This window comes from Salvia splendens, chromosome 1 (genome assembly GCF_004379255.2).
Source record: "Salvia splendens isolate huo1 chromosome 1, SspV2, whole genome shotgun sequence".
Lineage (NCBI taxonomy): Eukaryota > Viridiplantae > Streptophyta > Magnoliopsida > Lamiales > Lamiaceae > Salvia > Salvia splendens.
The window spans coordinates 8,996,730-9,019,127 of record NC_056032.1 but is presented as its reverse complement, the minus strand read 5'-3'; the positions used below and the strand labels follow the sequence as shown (position 1 = coordinate 9,019,127).

At 33.6% G+C, this 22,398-nt stretch overlaps 1 long non-coding RNA gene across 1 annotated transcript; it reads left to right on the top strand.

Moving 5' to 3' along the window:
• Positions 1-5,558: 5,558 nt before the first annotated feature.
• LOC121740921 lies at positions 5,559-8,668 on the top strand. The gene is made up of 2 exons (XR_006037701.1): positions 5,559-5,745; positions 6,737-8,668. It is a non-coding gene; the product is annotated as an uncharacterized LOC121740921 (long non-coding RNA).
• The last annotated feature ends 13,730 nt before the right edge of the window (positions 8,669-22,398 follow it).

The following is a 22,398-nucleotide window of genomic DNA, read 5'->3' as shown; positions in this document are numbered from 1 at the left end:
TTATTGCGTCAGCGTGACGATGCCCACTCGCGGGCAGGCGAGTGGGCAGCACGCATGGCGCCGAGGCGCGCCACGTCGCCTTGGCACGTGGTGAGACGTCTCGCCATTCGTCACGCCGTGACGGAATACGGAACGGGCTGGGGACGAGACGGGGCGCCGCAACGCGTCACGCCGCCGTCTCGTTCCTTCATGACGGAATACGAGCCACCTGTGTGACGCGTTGAGGATGGCCTTAAATTTTTAAAAAATGTGATTAATTTCTTGGGTGGGGATCCTTGGTTGTCCATTTTTGCACATCAGCCCTATTGTTCCTCATAAATCTATAAACAATACTCCCTCCTTAGACCTTAGTGATAAATACTTTTTCCGTCTCTAAATAATATGCATTTTAGATTCGACATTAGTTTTAATATAAAATTAATAAAATAAAAGAGATGTAAAGTGAAAAAGTAATTAAAATATTATTAATAGAGAATGAGTCTCACCTCATTAGCGAGAAAAGACTTTTCAAAATTAGAAATTACATATTCTTATGAGATGGATTAAAAAGGAAAGAGTGTATATTCTTGTGGGACGGAGTAAAAAGAAAAGAGTGTATATTCTTGTGGGACGGAGAGAGTATGAAACATTTGATTTTTGATAAAATAAGAGAGAGTAAAATAAGAGAGAATAAAAATTAGAGAGGGTGTTGTTTTCATTTTAAGAAACTTTTCATTTTTAATAGAATAATTTAAAAAGAAAAACATTTCATTTTTAATTAGATAAATAAAATATATATTTATTTAATTCATTTATTGATTATTTTATTATCTTTTGAGAAATAGCCGGGATTGTTGTGCAAAAATGCATAGCAGGATCCCCAACCTAATTTCTTTTATCAAAGATTAACACACATATTTATCACTATTCTAAAAGCCGTATAAAACAAATACTTCTCATTTCCTTTTCTAAAAATAACATTTTTTTCAAATGACACGAGTTTTAATATAAATAATAAAATAAATAAGATTAAAAAAATAATTAAAATATTTTTAGTGAAAATACATCTCAAACTTATTAGAGAATTATTTTTTCTAAAATAAAAAGAGCATAATTTTAAAAGACATGCCAAAATAAAATAATTTTTGAATGACAGATGAAGTATCTTAATAATAAAAACACTAGTACTTATTTCAATTTACATGGTTTATTGTGAATGTGTGTCCAATCAATACTTCCTCTGTCTATTAAAAATATGTACTTTGTATTGGAATAATTGAGTGAACAATTACATAAAGCTCTCTATGATGATTAACCAAGAACAACGAAGAAGGAGCAGAAACTGTAGAACGGAAGCGTACCTTGATCCATCTAGAATTGAACGGCAGAATTGTTTTGTAGTGGCTATGGATCTTCCAAACGATCATAGACATTCTTTGCAATAGTCTGCCGAGAGAATACAAAGATATCGAATGTTCTTCTGACGCATGGGGACCATAACCCTAGTTTATATTTATATAAAATATAAACCCCTTTATTTTCTATTCGGTCCCTCATCAAATAGATTATCACATATGATATCTACACTTATTTCCATAACAAATAAATACACTTTTAGCCCAAACTTTAATCTTTATAGGATCGCTTTAATTGGACAACTGAAAGATAGCCATACACGTTAAATTAGTCATGTGGAAGCCCAAATTTCTAACAATCTCCCACTTGGGCAACACATGACACCAAATAAATGTGTACAAACCGAATGAGCGCTCAAATATGCTATCACATGGTGTATTTTCGAACAACCTTATTGTCAACCATATCGGCATAGGACTAAAGAGACAGTCACCATATTTTTTCATGATTAAACCCATCAGTAATCACATATGCAAACATAATTAACAACAGATCAATTATGGAGTGTAGCATGAAAATTTCATGCAAGGTGATCATACATGCCTATTTCCAACTGGTCCTCCCAAATCCTTAATGAGATTAAACCAAAACCAAATTACACAAATAATGGACAAAACATAATAGTACTTTATTTCTGCAGAGAATAACATGAGTTTTATAACTGCATATTCAAAAACACGATATAGAGCAATAACCAAAACTACTCCCATTGAACGAAAGTATCCTTAAACAACATAACTCCCATTTAGGCTATAAGCTCATGAAAGACCTTGGGTGATAGTCCCTTAATGAGCGGATTTGTCATCATCAAATCCGTTCCCTTATGCTCTATATGTATTTGTCCATTCCGAACACTTTATTTAACAACTAGGAAACTCTTGTTGTTTTAGAATATAATACCGCAGAGTTATTGTCACAACATAACTTAGGTGGTCTTTCAATACCTTTAACAATATGCAGCCTAGTGACAAAATTTTGCAGTCATATTCAAGAACTAGATGCCCAAAACAAGTTACGAATTCCGTTGTCATGGCAAAAGTAACTACAGATGTTTGTTCAGCCCATCTCCACGAAATGGCTCCACAGCCAACAGACACACGTAACTTAAAATGGATCATTTTATTGGCATCTAACAAAAATCAGAATCAGAATACCTAATGATCTCTCCAAATGATCTGATTTTCTGTATGTGAGCATGTAATGTTTAGTTCTCTGTAAATATCTTATAATCCGCTTTGTTGCTTCCTAATGATCCATATCGGGTTAGTGAGATATCTGCTCAATATTAACAATAAAACCCAAATTGGGTCTAATTCATACTTGAGCATACATTAGGCTCCCAATAGCCGAAGCATATGGAGCTTTTTTCACTTTCTAAATCCCAAGATTTATCTTAGGGCACTGAATGAGACTAAATTTGTCTCCCTTAGCCATCGGGGTATCTCTTTACTTGCAATTATGCATCTTAAATACTTTAGGCATGTTTTCACTATATCCCTTTTGTGACAATCGAAAATTATTTCTTTCGATTCCAAATACAAAAGAGGTTCCCCCAAGATCTTTCACCTCAAATTTCTTCGAGAGTAATTCTTGGTGTTGTGCAATATTCCTTATCATTAATTGCAATCAATATGCCATCGACATGCTATACCAAGAAGATCCATCTGCTCCCACTGAACTTGTGATACACACAACCATCAATAGCATTCTTTCTGAATCCAAATGAAAGAACTGTTTCATAAAATTTGTGGTACCATTGACGAGAGTCTTAATTGAGGTTGTTGAGATTGACTTTAAATGATATCACCCACATGAGATTGAATGTTTACAACAATACCATCTTGAGGTTCTTAATCTGCTTCTTCTTCAATGATAGTAATTGATACCTGAACATTGTCAGAAGCAGTAGTAAGTGTCTATACAGACTCCTCCTCAAAAGTAATGTTCCTTAACACATTCTTCCCCTCAAACTCAACATCCTCAAGGAATACTATATATCTCGTCTCAAATTAGTTCATTCTGTGGGATCATAAAATTTTAAAAACCCCTAAATTCTTCTGGATGACCAAAGTGAGAATATATGCTACAGTCTATAATGCCTCTCCCCTATGTGAATGTGACAAGGAAGAATGAGAAATCATGTTCCTTTACATATCCGTAAGAGTTTTATTTCGTCTTTCAGCTACACCACTCATGCTAGGCGATCCCGGCATGGTGTACTAAAGGACGATCCCACACTCTTCCAAATAGAAGGCAAAAGGTCTTTGACATTGTTCATCTGAGCCGTCATTTCTGTCGTAGTATTCGCCACCACGGCCAGATTTGACTTTCTTAATGCCTTTGTTGAGTTGGAGCTCAACATCAGCCTTGAATATTTTGAACTTGTCTAAAACCCCAGACTTTTAATAGATTAAATGTAGGTGCCCAAAATAAGAATATTCGCCTATGAATGATATAAAATATTGTTGATCATTCCAAGAAACCGAAGGGAATGAACCACAAATGTTCGTATATATCAATTCTAGAATGTATAGCTTTATTGGCACATAATTTCTTATGTTTGGTCTGCTTTCCCTCGATACATTGAACACACAAATCAAGTTATGAAAAGATAAGTGTATTCAATATAACATCTGACACAAGTCTCACAATCCTTTATTTTGAGATATAACCAAAACACTTGTGTCATAAATTAACCAAATTTTCATTATTTAATTTGTATAGTCCCTTTTGATTCAACATGTAAAGCTTCTGAATATGAAGTAACATAATTGAGCATACAAAGATTGTTATATGTACTTAAGGAAACAATGCCCACAATACTAAAATTATTTGAAGGAAGAACTTTAATATTTCAGAATAAACAAGAGAAACCAAATTTATCCAAAGCAGAAATAGAAACCAAATTTTGTCTAAAAGACAGTACAATAAAGTATCCTTCAAAACCGAAAAATTCCAGTCTTTAATAACAATCTATAATGCCCAATAGTTTATACTTCCACCGATTTGTCATATCACACTTAGATGTATCTTTCACCATTAATTGACTTTCGGCAGTTCAGACAGCCTTATAACCTTATGTGAGTAGTAGTATCAAAAACTACCCACCAAAATATCATTAGGGGCTGAAGCTAAATTAACTTCAGAACATACCAAAACAAGAATTGTAACTTCATTTGCACGCCATACGTGATATTTACAATTCTTTTTTTTATATTCATGTTTACCACAAAAGAAACAACTATCTATCCTTATGTTGTTTCTTTTATGATGAACCCTTATCCATAGCAGCATTCTCAATACACCTTTTCTTAATGTCCTTTACTATTGATCAAATGTGCAACACCAAATGCACAAGCAAGTCTTTAGAATTCAAGCTTAAGTGAAGCAACGTGAGACATTTGCATAATGTGCTCCCTTATGTTGCCCTTGCCCTTATATACTTTAATGAGATCAAGCATGCTTGTCTCAACCTTATCATTAATTTTGGCAAGGTATTCACTGGCCTTAGTGATATACTCAGATGCAGTGCCTCGAAAGACTTCTGGGATACTAAACCCAATGATCAGTAGACTTGCACGATTTGAGTATTCTTGCTTCTCGTAGTGTAACATCCCAAAAATGACTCTAGACGAATTCATGGTTCAGGTTAAGAAATCGATGACTCAGGGCTTTCGACGAATAAATCGATATTGAAAATAATGATAGTCGATAAAATATAGTTGATAATTTTTATAAGGATAAAAGGTGATGAGAATTATTTATTAGAAATAATATATGAGTTATATTATAAATAAGATAAGGTTTGTGTTAAAATTGTCTATTTCGAATTATATGTGGTTGATTCGATAACAAAAAAAAGAGCCAAATAAGTAACAAGGATTAAGGAATAAAGTAGCATTAAAAGTAAGTATTAGAAGTATAGTGAGGGTGAGAATGAGAAGAAAATCGGAGTTGAATCGGGAATCATAAATAGAATACGGTAGAAGGGCAAAATCGTCTTTTCACATGAAATAAAATAAAATATCTTGTTTAAATCATAGGGCACGAAATTTCCAGCATTTTGGACATGTTTGACTTCAAAATATGCCTTAAAGTTAATAGAAAATTCTAGAGAAAATAAAATAACTATGCATGATTTGAAGAATGCCACTTGTACACCAAAAATACCATGAAATTAATTAATAATTTGGGACACTTTTATAAACCAAAAATAACACTATTTATCCTCATTTTCATCCCAAAAGTCGTGTCCTCCATAGCCAAGGAATTCCAAGCTTTCATCTTCAAATTTTAGCTCCGTTTCTCAACGTATTGAATACTCGATCGCGCAATCGGTGTTAAATCAAGGTAGCTCTTCATTCTATGTTGTTTTTGAAGATTGAAAATATATATATTGGACTTTGAAACTACTAGGGATCCTCCTTGATAGGTGTTTGAACAAATGATGGTTCAATTCTTGTATTAGTGTTGAATATGTTACGTTTAGACGCCCTAAAGCATGTTTTATCCTTGATTTTGAAGTTATGAAATATTTTTTTTAGAATTGCTAATGGAACTGAAAATATACCTTAAGTATATGATTTTGGGTGTTATATGTTCCCAATAGATGAAATGAATATTTAAAAGATGATTAAATATGAATTGAGATAAAATCTTGATGAGAATCAAACCCTCTGTTCTACCGCCTCCTAGTTTGAATTATTAAACATGTTTATATATGTTAAATCTTTGGTTTAACAATTTCTATAATAACTATGATGCGTCTAGAGGATCCCTGAATCGTATGGAGAATTTAGGAGTTCGTTTACTATGTGTATAAATTGGTATAACAATACAGCTACGAACTGTCAAAATTCTGGTACTTTGTCATATTTTGGTATGTGTTATCCGAAATATTCAGGGAATTTAAGTCGATGAAAACTTGATTCCATAATTTCGAAATTAACTATAAGGTGTTTAGTTGTTCTCTGAATTTTGTGATTAATTAAAGAGTACAAATATTATTTATAAAAATTGTGTAGAAACTATTGCCAAAACTGCTCGATTTTGGTAGTCTGTGGTGAAAGGAGAATATCTCTCGACCCATTAGGAATTTTCAAGTGAAATTTGTTGCTTTGTAAACTAAACTTCCAAGGGTATTTGAAAATACTAGGTTGCGCCTCTAAAGCCTTTTAAATTAACGAGAAAACAGTCCAATGTAGTTGACATATTAAAAGTAAATTGGTAGATCATGGAATTACTTTCATCTAGGATATTAGATGAGGATAAAGGGGAGAGTTTAGCTTATAGTAATATTATTTCTCGATAAATTAATTTGTGTTATAATTCTATGAGGTAGCTACACCCAAATGTTAGCAAATGAAAGGAAAAAGGATCGGCGAAAGAAGAAATGTCGAATGGAAAGGTTTGGAAATAACGTCATCCAGGTAGCATGCTCAACACTTAAATGGCCTAATTCTCTTACGTGTTTTTCCGTGATTATTACGTGACTTATTGTCTAAATAATTTATGATTAATTACTTGATAAAATATTCATGAAGTAAAATATAAGAATATGATGGATTGCTGATTGATTTGATAATGAAATATGTGCAAAGAGTATACGTTGTGGAGATGGAAATAAATGTGATTAAATGTGATGATGTCTGATCTATCTATCTGTGATGAGGTCTGATTTGTCTGTCTGTGTTGATATATTATTATCTTAGTATATTATGAGTAATTATGTGATAAAAGACTTGTGAAGTAAAACATGAGAATATGATGAATTATTGAAAGATTTGGTAATGAGATGTGAAAAGGGATGAATATGGTTGTGACTGTAGATAATGTGGAAATGAGCATTAAGAAGGATATGATAAATGATATATGATGATGAGATGTATACAAATATGATTAAATGTGATGATGCTTGATCTATCTATCTATCTATCTATCTATCTATCTATCTATCTATCTGTGATGAGGTATGATCTGTCTGTGTTGTTGGGAATCTGGGATGATTTTGAGAATGTCGGAATTTAATCTATAAATTCGATATGATATGGTGTGAAAATAAGTTCTTGATGTGTTATATTAGAAATAATTGAGAATATGTATTGAGATGAAAATGAGTAAATTTGATGGTGTTTACGCCCCGTGCTTGAGTGTATTCTGTGGGTACAATTGGCATGCCATAGGACAGCAGCGCTGCATCATCTGTGATCTCTCGTCTTCTGGATAACCGAAGCGAGGATCGTCTGTTATCTGATCTGTCTGATCTGCACCCTATGGGTGGTCTGTTCCCGGGATTATCTGTCTGCATCCGAAATGGATGGTCTGATTATCTGTCTGCACCCTAATTGGGTGGTCTGTGCAGAGTCCTCTCGAGGACAAAATCCGCGTTTGTATCTGATTCTGATTTGGTCCGTGTACCCTAGTCTGTCACTAAGCACATTAAGGGGCCATGTGTGAAATTATGTGATAATGTCGATCAAAATATTCGTGATGATATATGTGACAATATGTGTATGACAACATATGAGTTATAATATGAGATTGTGTGAAACATCTGTTATAATTTGATATGATAATATCTTATACGTGAAAATGGATTCTGTTACATGGTTCTGTTGAGTTTTATTATAAATATTGAAAATCTGAGACTTGCAGATGTAGTTTATGACATGTGAAGTTTTGTATTATTATACTCCTCTGATGACATAGTTTGGAAATTTGAAGTCGTGGACGAAGATTTGACTACTGGTACGGGTATGTTGATACGTGTGATGACGTCTGTGATTTGTCTATGTTAATGTGTGGATATCATTTGGAATATTAGATGCTTCATATAAATGCTGATGACTGTTGATAAATTCTGGGTTTGATATTGTCTATTGTTGGGTTTTGGGCATGTGTTGGTTATAGAGGAGATGCTGCCCAATTTATGTTAGAAATTAATAAGACAATAATAATATGATATATGCGGTAATGATTGGTAAATATAATAATAAGAATTTAAGTTGTATGATTATTGATTGTTAGAGAATTGTGGCTGAAGTGTTGAGTGTGCTACAGGTTAATTGGATCGTGGATTCCTTTGGATATTTCTTTCGTTTCTTCGCCAGCACTGCATACTCGGTGGGTCACTGATCACTGCTTGCGGCGTTTGTGTCCATTTATGTTAGATGTGGCATGTATAGTATTTGAATATTTGTAATAGCTTCCGCTGTGTTTGTAAATAGTGTTGGAACTTTTGCTGATAAGTTAATGAATTAAGTTTGGTTTTTAATTGACCATAATTTATGGCACCGTAATTGTGACATTTCGTATTCGACCGTTCGCCGATCGGGTAGGGGGTGTTACACGTAGTTTCACCTTCGACAAGAAGTACTACCGTCCGTAGGAGAAGTAGGTTGCTCAATCATTAGCGCGGTAATCCAGATCCATGCAACCCAAAGCAATCAAAATATAATCTTTGCAATCCTTAAAATTTGACTCATTCAACACTAACATATTGTTCATGTTGGAAGAAACTGCAGAAGCAGACATCATAACTGAACAGAGAACAAAACCAAAATAGTTGTCATGCTCACATAATAAAATCCAAATAAGAAGGTAACATCTCGAGGTACCGGCACAACATCCATATCAAGTCTTTTGACAGTAATATGAACTTGCAATTGGTAACCTCATCGTAGTGATCAAATACTGACAATAAGATCTGGTCAAGTAGTGTCCACCTTTTGGAATCACACTACTCACATGAACACTGAATAATTATCACGAATTTATCACCACAGATATATATGTATTTCTTGCCAAACATTAATCTTCCTTTTGGCCGACTAATATCCGCATTAAAATACACACACATACCGTCCTAACATTCGCAATAAAGAAGTCTAGACAAGAGATGTTACTTTTGCAACGTCATATTTCGATTAATCTACTTTGAACATTAGTAAAACATTACGAGATTCCGAGCACAACATCCACATCAAGTCTTTTGACAGTAATATGAACTTGTAAATGACAACCTCCTTACAGTGGTTAAACACTGGTAATAAGATCATGTTAAGTAGCGTCCACCTTTTGGCATCACAGTACTCACATGAAAACTGAATAATTGTCATGTATTTATTACCACAAGTACATGTGTATCTCGTGCCAAATATTAATCTTCCTTTTGGCCGACTAATATCCGCATTAATATACACACTCATTAGTAGAAAATAAGGAACATGAGATGTACCCAAAAATTTGAATTTAAAAAATAAAACTTAAAACCGAATTTAAACGCTCGCAAGCAAGTCGTTAATAACTTTCCGGATTACAGTGGCTAGCCAACGAGCCACTGGGTTCGCATACCTTGCGAATCGCTGACTCCTGACGAGATTTCGTATAATTTTTCTAAATCCGATTTTTTTCACAAAAATCAATAAAAAATCTGAATTTTGATGTTCCCAAGATCGTAACCAACTAACATAACGACCAAAAACAACATCAAAATAGTCAAACAAATCCATAAAACACAATTTTAAACTTTATGGATTCACCAAAACAAGCAAGAACAAAACCAAATATATGCAACTTTACAGCAACAGCCAAAAACGCGGAATACGCTAAGTCACGCTAAGTCAAGAATATAATTAACCATCACATAAAAAAATTCTCAACGAATTCTCAATCATCAACCAAAAAGGTCCATGTACATGTGATTCCTAATCCTCAAAGGTCAACCAAGCAAAAAATTCATATTCCACAAACCCACAAAGCAAAACCGAGATTATCAATATTAATAGCCAAGTTTTTCGACAAACATGTAATTCCACATATTCAAACATGTAATTAAATTTTCCGTAGCAATGAATTATCAATTCATACAATCAAAGTCTCAAAAGACCGCACAGAACCCTTATCAAATCTAATACTCCAGTATATATCAAATTTTGAATTCACGTTAGATCAATTCCAAAGTACTAGAGTATATATAAACAATCAATTAAAACGGCGGCTATATGTATATACTTTCAGAATAAACCCCTAATATCAAGAAAACTAATTCTTGAATTCCAAAATACAGATGTATAAAATCTTAATTCTCCTTTTCCAAATTCTCATATAATCATCGATAGAGTGGCTCTGATACCACTTGTTGGAATAATTGAGTGAACAATTATATACGGAGAAGGAGCAAAAACGGTAGAACGGAAGCTATGGATCTTCCAAACGATCAGAGACATTCTTCTATCCGGTACCTCATCAAATAGAAAATCACATATGGTATATACGCTTATTTCACACTTTTAGCCCAAACTTTAATCTTTATAGGATCACTTTAATTGGACAACTGAAAGATAGTTATACACATTAAATTAGTCACGTGGAAGCCCAAATTTCCAACACTTTGGAGATGTGATTGATTCTAATGCAAATTAGTAAAGTGCGTATGTGAGGAAAAAAATGATAATTGAAGTAATGTCACACTTTATTAATAAATAAATTAGACATTTATTATTTGGCTAAATATATTATAGAAAATTAAATATTTAAATTAGATTGAAAACTTAGAAGGATTTAAATTAGATTGAAAACTTAGTGAAGTTGTTTATAAATTTCACATCAATAAAATATACTTCATTTCTTTCCTAAATGCTATAAAATGTCTATCTTTTGAAAATCTTCTATTTTGGATATTGTTCAAAAATAGGGGTCATTCAAAATTAATGAGTGTTAATTCAAGAATATCATGGCTTCTCAAAAGTCAATTTTATTTCTCACTCTTTTGTTGATTGTTGTGGTTTAGCATCTCTTTTCTAAGATCAAATAAAGATAAAATAAAAAATATACTGTATATAAATTATATTGTCTAAAGAATATTAAATATGTTTTCTGTAAACATATGAAAATGGAAATGGATAACTTGATGAATATATGTAGTACAGTATTATATTTTACCATTTTCACTGGTATTGGAAGACCAATTTGGATGATGTAGACTTGCATATTCGAGTTTTTCTGATGCGAAAATCGGCATACAAATAAAAGCACCACAATTTATATAAATTGCGTTTGAATATGATATTGGAAAAAGATTGTTCAAAATTAAAATAATTAGACTTAGATTTAAATCAAAGCAATTTACAAACAAAAGTATCTGTATCTACATACAAATAGTTGTGTTTCAATTGTTTGCATGTTTGTGCGTATCTGTTGTTATTAGAGTAATGACACCTCTATACATGGGAAAATTTAAATCTTATATTTACATCACTCATTGATGCAGGACGTGCTCTAGAACGCTGGACTAGAAAGTTAATCAGAAAAAATTCATTTCTTGAAAACGAAATATGTTATTTATATTTAACATTGACTTCATAACAATAAAATTCACTATTAATAACTGGCTACGAAATCCTATGAATTCAAATTAAAATAAACCTAAACTAAGATATAAAAATTAAATTTGAAAAGGCAGTAAAAGAAATTTAGTCCTCTAAACGATGTATAATGGCCAAAATCCATCATGGCGATTTACTATTTTGAAACCAAAACACTGAGTAAGAAATATTTAATAACTAATTCAAACTCATAAAAGATATAATAAATAAATATGATGATTATTTTTTCGCTAAAAATATTATCGAATTAAATAAGTAAATTAGATTGAAAAAATAGATGGATTTTTAAATTAGTATTATTATATAATTAATTAATTAGTGAAGTTGTTTAACAATTTGACGTCAATGAATATTTCTTTCCTAAATGTTACTAATAAGTAATAAGAGCATCCACTACGCTGTCCCCCACCGTCCCTTAAACTACTATTTGAGGGACCCACTGTACTTTTTTACTCCATCCCTTAACTAAGAGACGGAACCTGCAATGCTCCGTCCCTTAACCGTCTCTTAACCGTCCCTTAAATTACTATTCATTCAATTTCACTTTTAATTTTTTTTTTTCAACAAATTCAATTAAAAAAACACACTTCATTAAAACTAAAACAACATTACAACTTAAAATTCAAAAAAATAGAAAAAAGACATAATTAAAATCCTAAAAAAATAAAATGACATAATTTAATTTTTTCTGCCAAAGTTTTCCCAAATGCGCTCAATTAGATCCTCTTGGAGTTGGGCGTGGGCACTAGAGTCGCGTGTCCTTGCCCGAATAGACAACCGTGCTTGTATAGACGGATGCGCTCCACTTCGCGGCGGACTACTTGCGGTTGAGCTTTTGGGGGATTCGGGGTCGAACCAATGTCTCGCCTCGGGTCCTTCGTCTTGGACAATCATGTTGTGCAAGATTATGCACGTATACATGATGTCAACCATGCTCTCCATGAACCACGAACGAGCCTGTGCTTTGATGATGTTGAAGCGCGCTTGGAGAACCCCGAAGCCCTCTCCACATCCTTGCGAGAAGCCTCCTGCTTCTGCGCAAAAAGAGTCTGCTTTGGGTTCGCAGGCCTGCTGCACGTCTTCACGAAGGTCGGCCACTTCGGGTAGATGCCGTCGGCGAGATAGTACCTCATTTTATACAGCCGGTTGTTGGCGACGAAGTTGATGGCTGGCGCTTTACCATCCAAAACTTCGGTAAAGAGGTCGGACTGGTGGAGCACGTTTAAGTCGTTGTTCGAGCCAGGGACCCCGAAGTACGCGTGCCAGATCCAAAGTCGGTAGTCCGCAACGGCCTCGAGTACAACGGTTGGGTGGGTGCCTTTGTGGCCGCTCGTGTAGGACCCCATCCACGCCACCAGGCAATTCTTCCATTGCCAATGCATGCAATCGACACTGCCAAGCATCCTGGGGAATCCGTGCACTTGTTCGTGCAGGTCGAGGAGGAACTGACAATCGGTCGTGCTTGGCCTCCGGAGAAATTCGTCGGTGAAGGCTGCCCGGACGCCTTTGCAGAATTTGAGCAAGCAGGTGCGCCCAGTGGTGTCTCCGATGTGGAGGTATTCGTCGAACATGTCGGTCATTTGTCCAGTCACAAGCTGACGGATTGCTGCAGTACATTTCTGCAGCGTCGTGTGGCTGGGACGGCCGACCGGGTCGAACCCTTCTCGGAAGAACTCTTCCCGGGCCGCCAAAGTATTCGCGATGTGGAGAAATAGCGGTTTACTCATGCGGAAACGGCGACGGAAGTAGGTATCTCCCCAAATCAGGTTATCGCAGAAGTAGTCGCGTACTAACCTTTCGGCGGCTTCCTCCCGGTTACGATGGATGTACGCCCGGGAGCGTCGTTGGGGCGGCGCGGCTTCCTCCGCCTCCCGGCGTCGATCTTCTTCAAGTGATTGTTCCATTATTTGACGCATTTGCTCAAAATGATCCATTAGTTTGAGTTGATTTGAGATGGAAATTGGAGTGGATATAGAGATGATTTGAGAGGAATAGATGTGTGTTTGTGTGTGAAATGAGTATGAAATAGGAGTATTTATAGAGTAAAGAAATAAAAAAATTAAAAAAATTGAAAAACGGCAAAAACAAAACGGTAACATTACCGTTTGAATTTTTTTTTATTAAAATTCGAATTTTTTAAAAAAATGAATTATTACGTCATCCGTGACGACGCCCACTCGCGGACCAGCGAGTGGACGTCACACATGCATCGGGAGCTCGCCACGTCGCCTCGGAGCGTGACGAGACGTCGCATCCCGCGTCGCGCAGCGACAGGCTACGGGACGGCATGGCGATGGGCTGGGGACGGCACGCACCGCTGCAATGCGTCCCGCGGCGGAACCGTCCCTCCGGAACGGAACACGGGCTGGCGGCGGCACGCATAGTGGATGGCCTAAGGTATCTATCTTATGGAAATCTCGTAATCTGGATATTGTTGAAAAATAAGGGTCATTCAAAATTAATGAGTGTTACTTTTATACGAATTATGTAAATTTATCAATTTAAATGTGGAAAGTGTAATTTATTCAACAACTTGCATTTGATATATGTCAAAATGTAAAAGTCTATATAAAGTGAGTTACAATATTTTAATCCTCACTACAACAAGAATATCATAGGAAAAAAGAAATCATACGCCAAACAATTCAAGAATATCATGGCTTCTCAAAAGTCACTATTATTTCTCACTCTTTTGTTGATTGTCGTGGGTTAGCAACTTAGCATCTCTTCTCTAAGATCGAAATTAATTTCATAATTATTTATATTGTTTTTCCATTTGGAGCATATCCTTATAATAGTGTTTAGACTTATTTTATTTAATAGAGTATTTTTTTTATAAACACAGCAAGCTCATTGTAAATAAGACTTGCAAATCCTTTGAAGATTGCAAATATCTAGCTCCTATTTGCGAAAAGATTACCCCCCAACTGCCGGTTTGTATTAAGAATCATTGCGAATGTGGTGAATCATTGCGAAAAGCTCAATGTAATTAAACTCAACTTTCAATATTTATCGTATATGTTACTTGTTATTTAAATTCAATATTTTTGCAGTTGGTCAAAGATGCAGAAGCATTGATGAGTGCAAAATAGAATGCCAAGTGGATGTGAAGAAGTGCGAAAATTTCATGTGCATTTGTAAAATATATTAAGGCGTAATTAGGAGATACTATTGCAATTACAAAAGTTTCATCTAAAAAAAGGCCTAACATAGTTTTGTTTTGGTTTCAAATACCTATCAAAGAATGAATTAATTGGAGATTTTGTCGACAAACTAATAAATTTGTGAGCCTTATAAATATGCTGTTGTTATCGTTATACTTTCTATTTTAGAATATTGTATATAGTGCTGGAAAAAATACCGCAATACCGAAATATCGGTCTTATAGCCCTTATCGTACCCAAAAATACAGAAAATACCGAATTTTTGGTATACCTTGATTTTCGGTACGGTATGATACCTTACCGAAAGATTTCGATAATGTAACGCTATAAATTTTCATATACCGCGGTATACTGCTGCATACCGAAGTTTGGTATATACCGTAAATTAAGGTATACACCATAAAATATAAATATAAGAGAGAGTTTTTTCTGAAAAAGGAAATGTGACATCTTTTGTGGGACAAATTAAAGAGCAAAATGTGACATCTATTATGGGACGGAGGGAGTATAAAATATATTTTATATATTTTTAAATTATAAAATCTATTGTGAAATATAAATATAATTATGAATAAAATATATTTATATCTTTTTTAAATTACAAAATATAAATATTATTCGAAATTCAAAGTATCTATTTTTCAGTGATGTTGATAGTAAGCTATACCGTATATACCGCAAAAGTACGGTATACTGAAAATAAGGTACGGTATAGGTATGAAAATTCGTCATACCAAAAATAAGGTATACCGAGTATATCGAAAATATTGGTAAGGTAAAGGTATGAGGTAAAGGTATGACTTTTTTCGCATATCGAATTTACGGTAAGATCATTTCGGTAAGGTACACCGTACTACCCGTCCCTAATAGTATATTGCAAAAAATTCAAATTTCGATAGAGAAGAGAAACATTACTTGTCGAGGTCATAACATATTAAGAACAAAATCAAAAATCAAACTGTAATTGTGGCTTGGATTGTAGTTCATCATCCAACGCCTTATTTTATTGAATAACCTTATATTCTTATTTAGTGCTTATGGAAATAATATATAGAGCAATAAATAAAGGTAAAATATAAAATCTGCATATACATAATGTTTCCCAAAAAATATTAAATGTATTTTCTAGATATTCGCCGATGGCTACTAAGGTTGTATTGTACTTATAGAAAGTGATATATTAAAGACATTTTTTCTTAAAAAGTGCAATAATTTTATTAGTCATTTATATGGTGTCTAATATCTATCAAAGAATTTATAAATTGAAGATTTTCTCTCCAAATCCATAAATTTGTTAGTTGTTATATGATTGTGTTAGTCTATTTTATAACTATATTTTTTATTCGAATATATATAAGAGATTTAACTTCGATAGCAAAGTAAATTCTCTTAGGATTGGTATAGTGAAAAACATATTTCGAGCATGTTGCACGGATAGAATTCCTTGTATACAATAAACTCTACAATCCACTTTTAACCCAAGGCGAGAAGAAGTAATTTTATCGCATTGATGTTTGCTTATGCATTTATAATATGTTTATCAAACATTTAAATGTATAAGTGGCAAAAAATGTCTAATTCTTTTGCATAGTAGACTGGTCGTGGACGACGTTCACAGAAGGTGACAAGTCGGTCATTTGTAGAAGAGAAATAGAATTTCACAACCTAGATAGGCTTTGGCTACCTATCGTGAAAGATTGCAGTGCCAGTCCGCATGTTTCTTTACCTTAGGAAATAAACGACACTAGTGTGGTATAGCACTGAAGGATTTGACAGTTGAGATAAGTCGTTCTTGCTATTTACTGAAAGACGAGGTCTCGGTGATTGTTATTTCTTAATCATTGTTGACATAACATTGAGCATACGATATTGATTATGAACTACTTTGATTTATCAAATGGTGCGAATTTTTCGCAATCCAAGAATCCTGATACCTTGGGTAGTGGTGATCATTTGTCTAAAGGTGCTAGTATTATTATTGCAATGAATCGTGTCCTGGGTGAGTCCAGTTTGATAATATCCTCAAGAGGTGTTCGAAAAAAGGTTTTATAATTCAGAAACACGGCCGTTGAAATTTATTCCAGAATAATAAATAAAGATTTTGAACTAGACTACTCTTGGAAAAAGATATTACTTAATTAAATTCAAATAACAAACTTAAATTAATTAATGGATACTTATATCTTAAACACAGGAAATAATCAATTAAATAGGTAATACCCGGATTACTCGTAATTTGGGATTGGACGAGCAGTCAATATTATTATACTATAGTGGATGATAATAATATTCTATTTGGACTTGTATTAAATTAGAGCTCAATTTAATTAGTAAAAGACCAATTGGAGCCCAAGTCCAACCTCATGGATTCCTAATCTGGCACATCATAACTCTATATAAAAGTAGATTAGAGAGGAGATTAATAGTGATTTAACTCATTAATTTCGTTCCTCCCTTTGTGAGTGGACGGTTTCTTCAGTTCTTCACAGAATTAAAGTTCTGTTTCTTTCTAATCAAACTCTTTTCGATTCTGACAAGCTTTGTCCACCCAAAGGTCATTATCTGAGTTCGGGATACAAATTAGAAGGTTCGTGGTTGAGTATGAAGAACATCACGTGGAGAAGGCACAAGCAATCGGTGATTCTTTGGAGAATCCATTCGGTAATTCTAATCCGTAGGAAATCATGAATTAGGGTTGTATTTCCTGAGCATGATTTAATTTGTGTGTATGCAATTAATTGTTTAACATGTGAGTAATTGATCTCATAATCGGTCAAATAGATCTGTAGATCTGATTTATTTGTTTATGCATGTCTTCCGTTGTGCAAGGGGCACCAAACCCCAGCAAATTCTTACTCATGGAAGACCATAAAATATTGAGGATAAAATAAATATTTAATATAAATTAGTTGGCAAATTCATAGTTTAGGATGTTTTTGTGGGTGATTAACACAAGTTATTGAGTGAATTGATGTGTTAAGTATAGATTTTCACCCACTTATTTGCTATTTAGGTGATTTAATGAGCTGGTCGAAGTTTTGAAGTGAAAACATGTTAAAACGAGCTTAAACAAAGTTCAAGGAGCCAAGACAGTGAGAACACTCGGGCCGTGCGTTTTGCATAAAGAACGCAGGGAGTCCAGAGATTTCGCTTGGCCGGGCGTTTGACACAGAGAGTAGGGGTGCTGTGAGTTCGCCCGGTCGGGCGTTTGACAACTTACGTACTACCCGACCGAGCGATTACCCCTGACGCCTAATTTTGCCCATTGACAAACACAATTGAGGTTGAGAATCAGATATGGAAGGTGAACTGAAGGCCAAGAAGCTTCATCCACCCAAGAGATAGAAGGAGAAGACTTCCCACCACCAATTCCACCCATTGGGAGTAGCTATTGCTTTGTTTACCATGTTTTCTTCTGTTTTCAGATATTTGTCTTTGTTTTTGGATGCTATTGTGAGTAGCTAAGTATTTGGTAGGGTTTTGGTAAAGATTTAATGGATTGTGTGGATTATTCTTGTGGTTTGATGCTTATCTATCTCATTTCATGGTTTTGTTGGTTAATTGTGCATTTACTCCCTCCGTCTCATTTTAAGAGTCACATTTGAGTTCGACACGTGTTTTAAGATATATAAAGGAAGTTGATGAAAAAAGATAGTGAAATGTAGTATATTAGTTTTTTAATAAAATGTGAGATGAAAAATGTTAGTGTCATGTGAGGCCTATGACCATGGAATATTCCAACCGAGACTCCTAAAGTGGGACACCAAAAATGATAAATTGGGACTACTAAAGTAGGACGGAGGGAGTGAAATTCAATTGTGTAGCTACCAACTGAATTTCATTGTATTGTTATCGTAATCGAGAGATGCATGATTAGGTGTGTTATAACAACTACGTGACATTTTGCATTCGAGAGAAGCAAGTGCTAGAGAGAGGGTTTTGACTCTTTAGAGTTATGAGGTTAGCTTCGAATTGTAGGGAGGAGAATTTGACATTAGAGATTAATCCACATGTTAGGTGCACTCAAGAGATGGTCTAGCCAATTGCAGCGACTTTCCTAGCCATGAGTGAGGTTCATATAGATAAGCATGTTCCCTAGGTGAAATCCCGTAATCTTGCAATCGGATCAAAAACCATATCCTCTCTATCTTGTGTGAAACTCGTTCATTACTTGCTTTGTTCATTTCATTTGTTGGTTAAATTGCATTTAGAACTTAGATAAAAACAAAAAAAAACACTTCCCTTAGTATAAATAGTTCAAAGTCCAATCGTAATATTCAAACCGACTTTTAGTCTTTGAAGATCGATAATTTTACTTGTCACGGCCTACAAAACCCCGTACGCTTGTGGGTGATCTTTGAACATACAAATAGTTCGAGTCTCTAGTACTAATTGATAAGGATATCCCGAATTATAATTCTTTTTTTTTTTAATTTTAATTACCCTACGGTTTTCACATACTAAATAATCTTATTTAATAATGTCTATGATTATAATACATGGAACAGTAAATAAAGATAATATAAAAAATGTATATAAATTATATTGTCTAAAGAATATTAAATAGTAATCCCTCCACCCTACAAGAATATGCACTATTTTCTTTTTAGTCCGTCCCACAAGAATATGCATTTTCAAATTTTAGAAACTCTTTTCTCTCTAATGTGGTGAGACTCATTTTCCACTAACAATATTTTAATAACTTTTTCTTTCTATATCTCTTCGACTTTATCAATTGTGCATTAAAATCCGTGTCACACTCAAAGTGTATATTCTTGAGGGAGAGCGAGAGTATATTTTTTTGTAAACATATGAAAATTGAAATGGAATAACTTGATGAATATATGTAGTACTACGGTTTTGGACCATTTTCATTGGTATTGGAAGACCAATTTGGATGTAGTTTTAACTTGCATATTTGAGTTGATTTGATGCAAAATTCGGTATACAAATAAAAGCATCACAATTTATATAAATTGCGCTTGAATATGATAGTAGAAAAATTTTATTGAAAATTAAAATAATTAGACTTAGATTTAAATAAAAGAAATTTACGGACAAAAGTATATGAATGTATCTACATACAAATAGTAGTGTTTTAGTTGTTAGCATGTTTGTGCGTATCAATTATTATTAGAGCAACGACACCTATATACATGGAAATATATTTAAATCTTATATTTACATTATTCATTGGTGCAAACGTGTTATAGAATGAAACATGTAAACTAGCTACGAAACCCTATGAATTCAAATTAAGAAAAACGTAAACTAGGATATCAAAAATAAATTTGAAAATGGAAATAGAAGAAATTTAGCCCCCTATGAACGATGTATGATGGCTAAGATCCATCATATATCACGGCAATTTACTATTTTGAAACCAAAACACGAGTAAGAATTATATTTAATAACTAATTCAAACTCATAAAAGATAGTATAATAAATGAATTGGATACTTATTACTATTTTGCTACAACTATTATAGAATTAAATAGTTAAATTAGATTGATTAAATAGATGGATTTTTAAATTATTATTATTATATAAATAATAATTAATGAAGTTGTTTAACAATTTCACATCAATGAAATATATTTATTTCCTAAATGTTATTGTAAGGTATCTATCTTTTGGAAATCTGTCAAAATCTGGATATTGTTCAAAAATCAATCGGATTGCATTCACAATTAAGAGTGTTGCGGTTATACGAATTATATCAGTTTATCATTCAAAATATGGAAATGTGTAATTTATTCCACAACTTGCATTTGATGTTTGTCAAAATGTAAACGTCTATATAAAGTGAGTTGCTGAGATTTCAATCCTCACTACAACAACAAATATAAAAAAGGAAAAAAATAGTACGTCAAACAATTCAAGAATACGATGGCTTCTCAAAAGTTGGTTTTGTTTCTCACTCTTTTGTTGATTGTCGTGGGTTAGCATCTCTTCTCTAATATCAAAATTATCTTCATAATTATTAACATTGTTATCCCATTTGGAGCGCATCTATATTACAGTGTTTAGACTTATTTATTTAATACAGTATTTTTATAAACACAGCGAGTTCATCAAGTCTTATTGTAAAGAAGCCTTGCAAATCCTCTAAAGATTGCAACTATCTATTTATCATTTGCGAAAGGATTATCCCCAAATCGCCTGTTTGTATTAAGAATCGCTGCGAATGTGGCGAACCATTGCAAAAAGCTCAATGTAATTAAACTCAACTTTCAATATTTATTGCATATGTTACAACTTGTTATTTAAATTCAATATTTTTGCAGTTGGTCAGAGATGAAGAAGCATTGAGGAGGCAAAATAGAATGCCAAGTGGGTGTGAAGAAGTGCGAAAATTTCATGTGCATTTATAAAATATATTGAGGCGTAATTTGGAGATACTATTGGAATTAAAAAAAGTTTCTTCTAAAAATAAGGCTAATAATAATGTTTTGTTTTTGTGTTTCAAATACCTATCAAAAGAACGCATTAATTGGAGATTTTGTCTCCAAATCAATAAATTTGTGAACCTTATAGTAAGTTGTTGTTATCGTTACAATTTCTATTTTTGAATATATATAGCAAAATTCAAATTTCGATACCTTAGAATATTGAGAATAAAATCAAACTATAATTATGTTTTGGATTATAGTCCACTTTTGTAATTTTAATCATCCTGCAACCTTTTTTTATTGAATTCAGGGAAATAATATCCGGAGTATGAAGCAATCCACAACCTCCATTGTCGACCAAGCTCATTAACTCAATGGCCGCACAAAAATTAAAATCAAACACAAAAATTGCAGAGGTTTAATTCAATAAAACAATCTGTCCATAATCTTAGAGGTACTGCCATCTTTTTATGTTGTCAGAACCGTATAGGAGAAAAAAAGAGAAGAATCTTGCGTGATTATGTTTGATTTCTTTATTAGAATGAGATCATCGAAGACCAGTATATAATTTTTGTTTGACAAAATTTCATAAATAGTTTCGGCTCTGTGACTTCTGAGGAAGTAGAAGTGTCACGATCGCACTTTACTAAGGATAGCAAAGCTCGATAATCCATGACTAGGGGTGGGAAAAAAAAGGAAGGGGTAGAAATGGAGAAGGATAAATTGACGATCATACACTTAACAAAATACTAGACAACAAATAGGATACACTCGATTCATGAAGATTCGAGTTAGAGGTTCTTACAATACGACATATCAAACATCAAAGTCTTAAGGAAACTGCAAGGTTCAACTTATTCAACAACACAACGAAAGCAAGATGAAAAATGATTTCATGTATGAAGACATGAACCTTATACATTCAACCACAATTTCTTATACATTCAACCACAATTTCTTGCATTACAACATAGAAATTAATTAATCAAGAGATTAGTTACTTAATAAATTCTTAGGATTTGCTTAAACAAGCTTACTTTCCCAAAATTAGATTACTTCAAG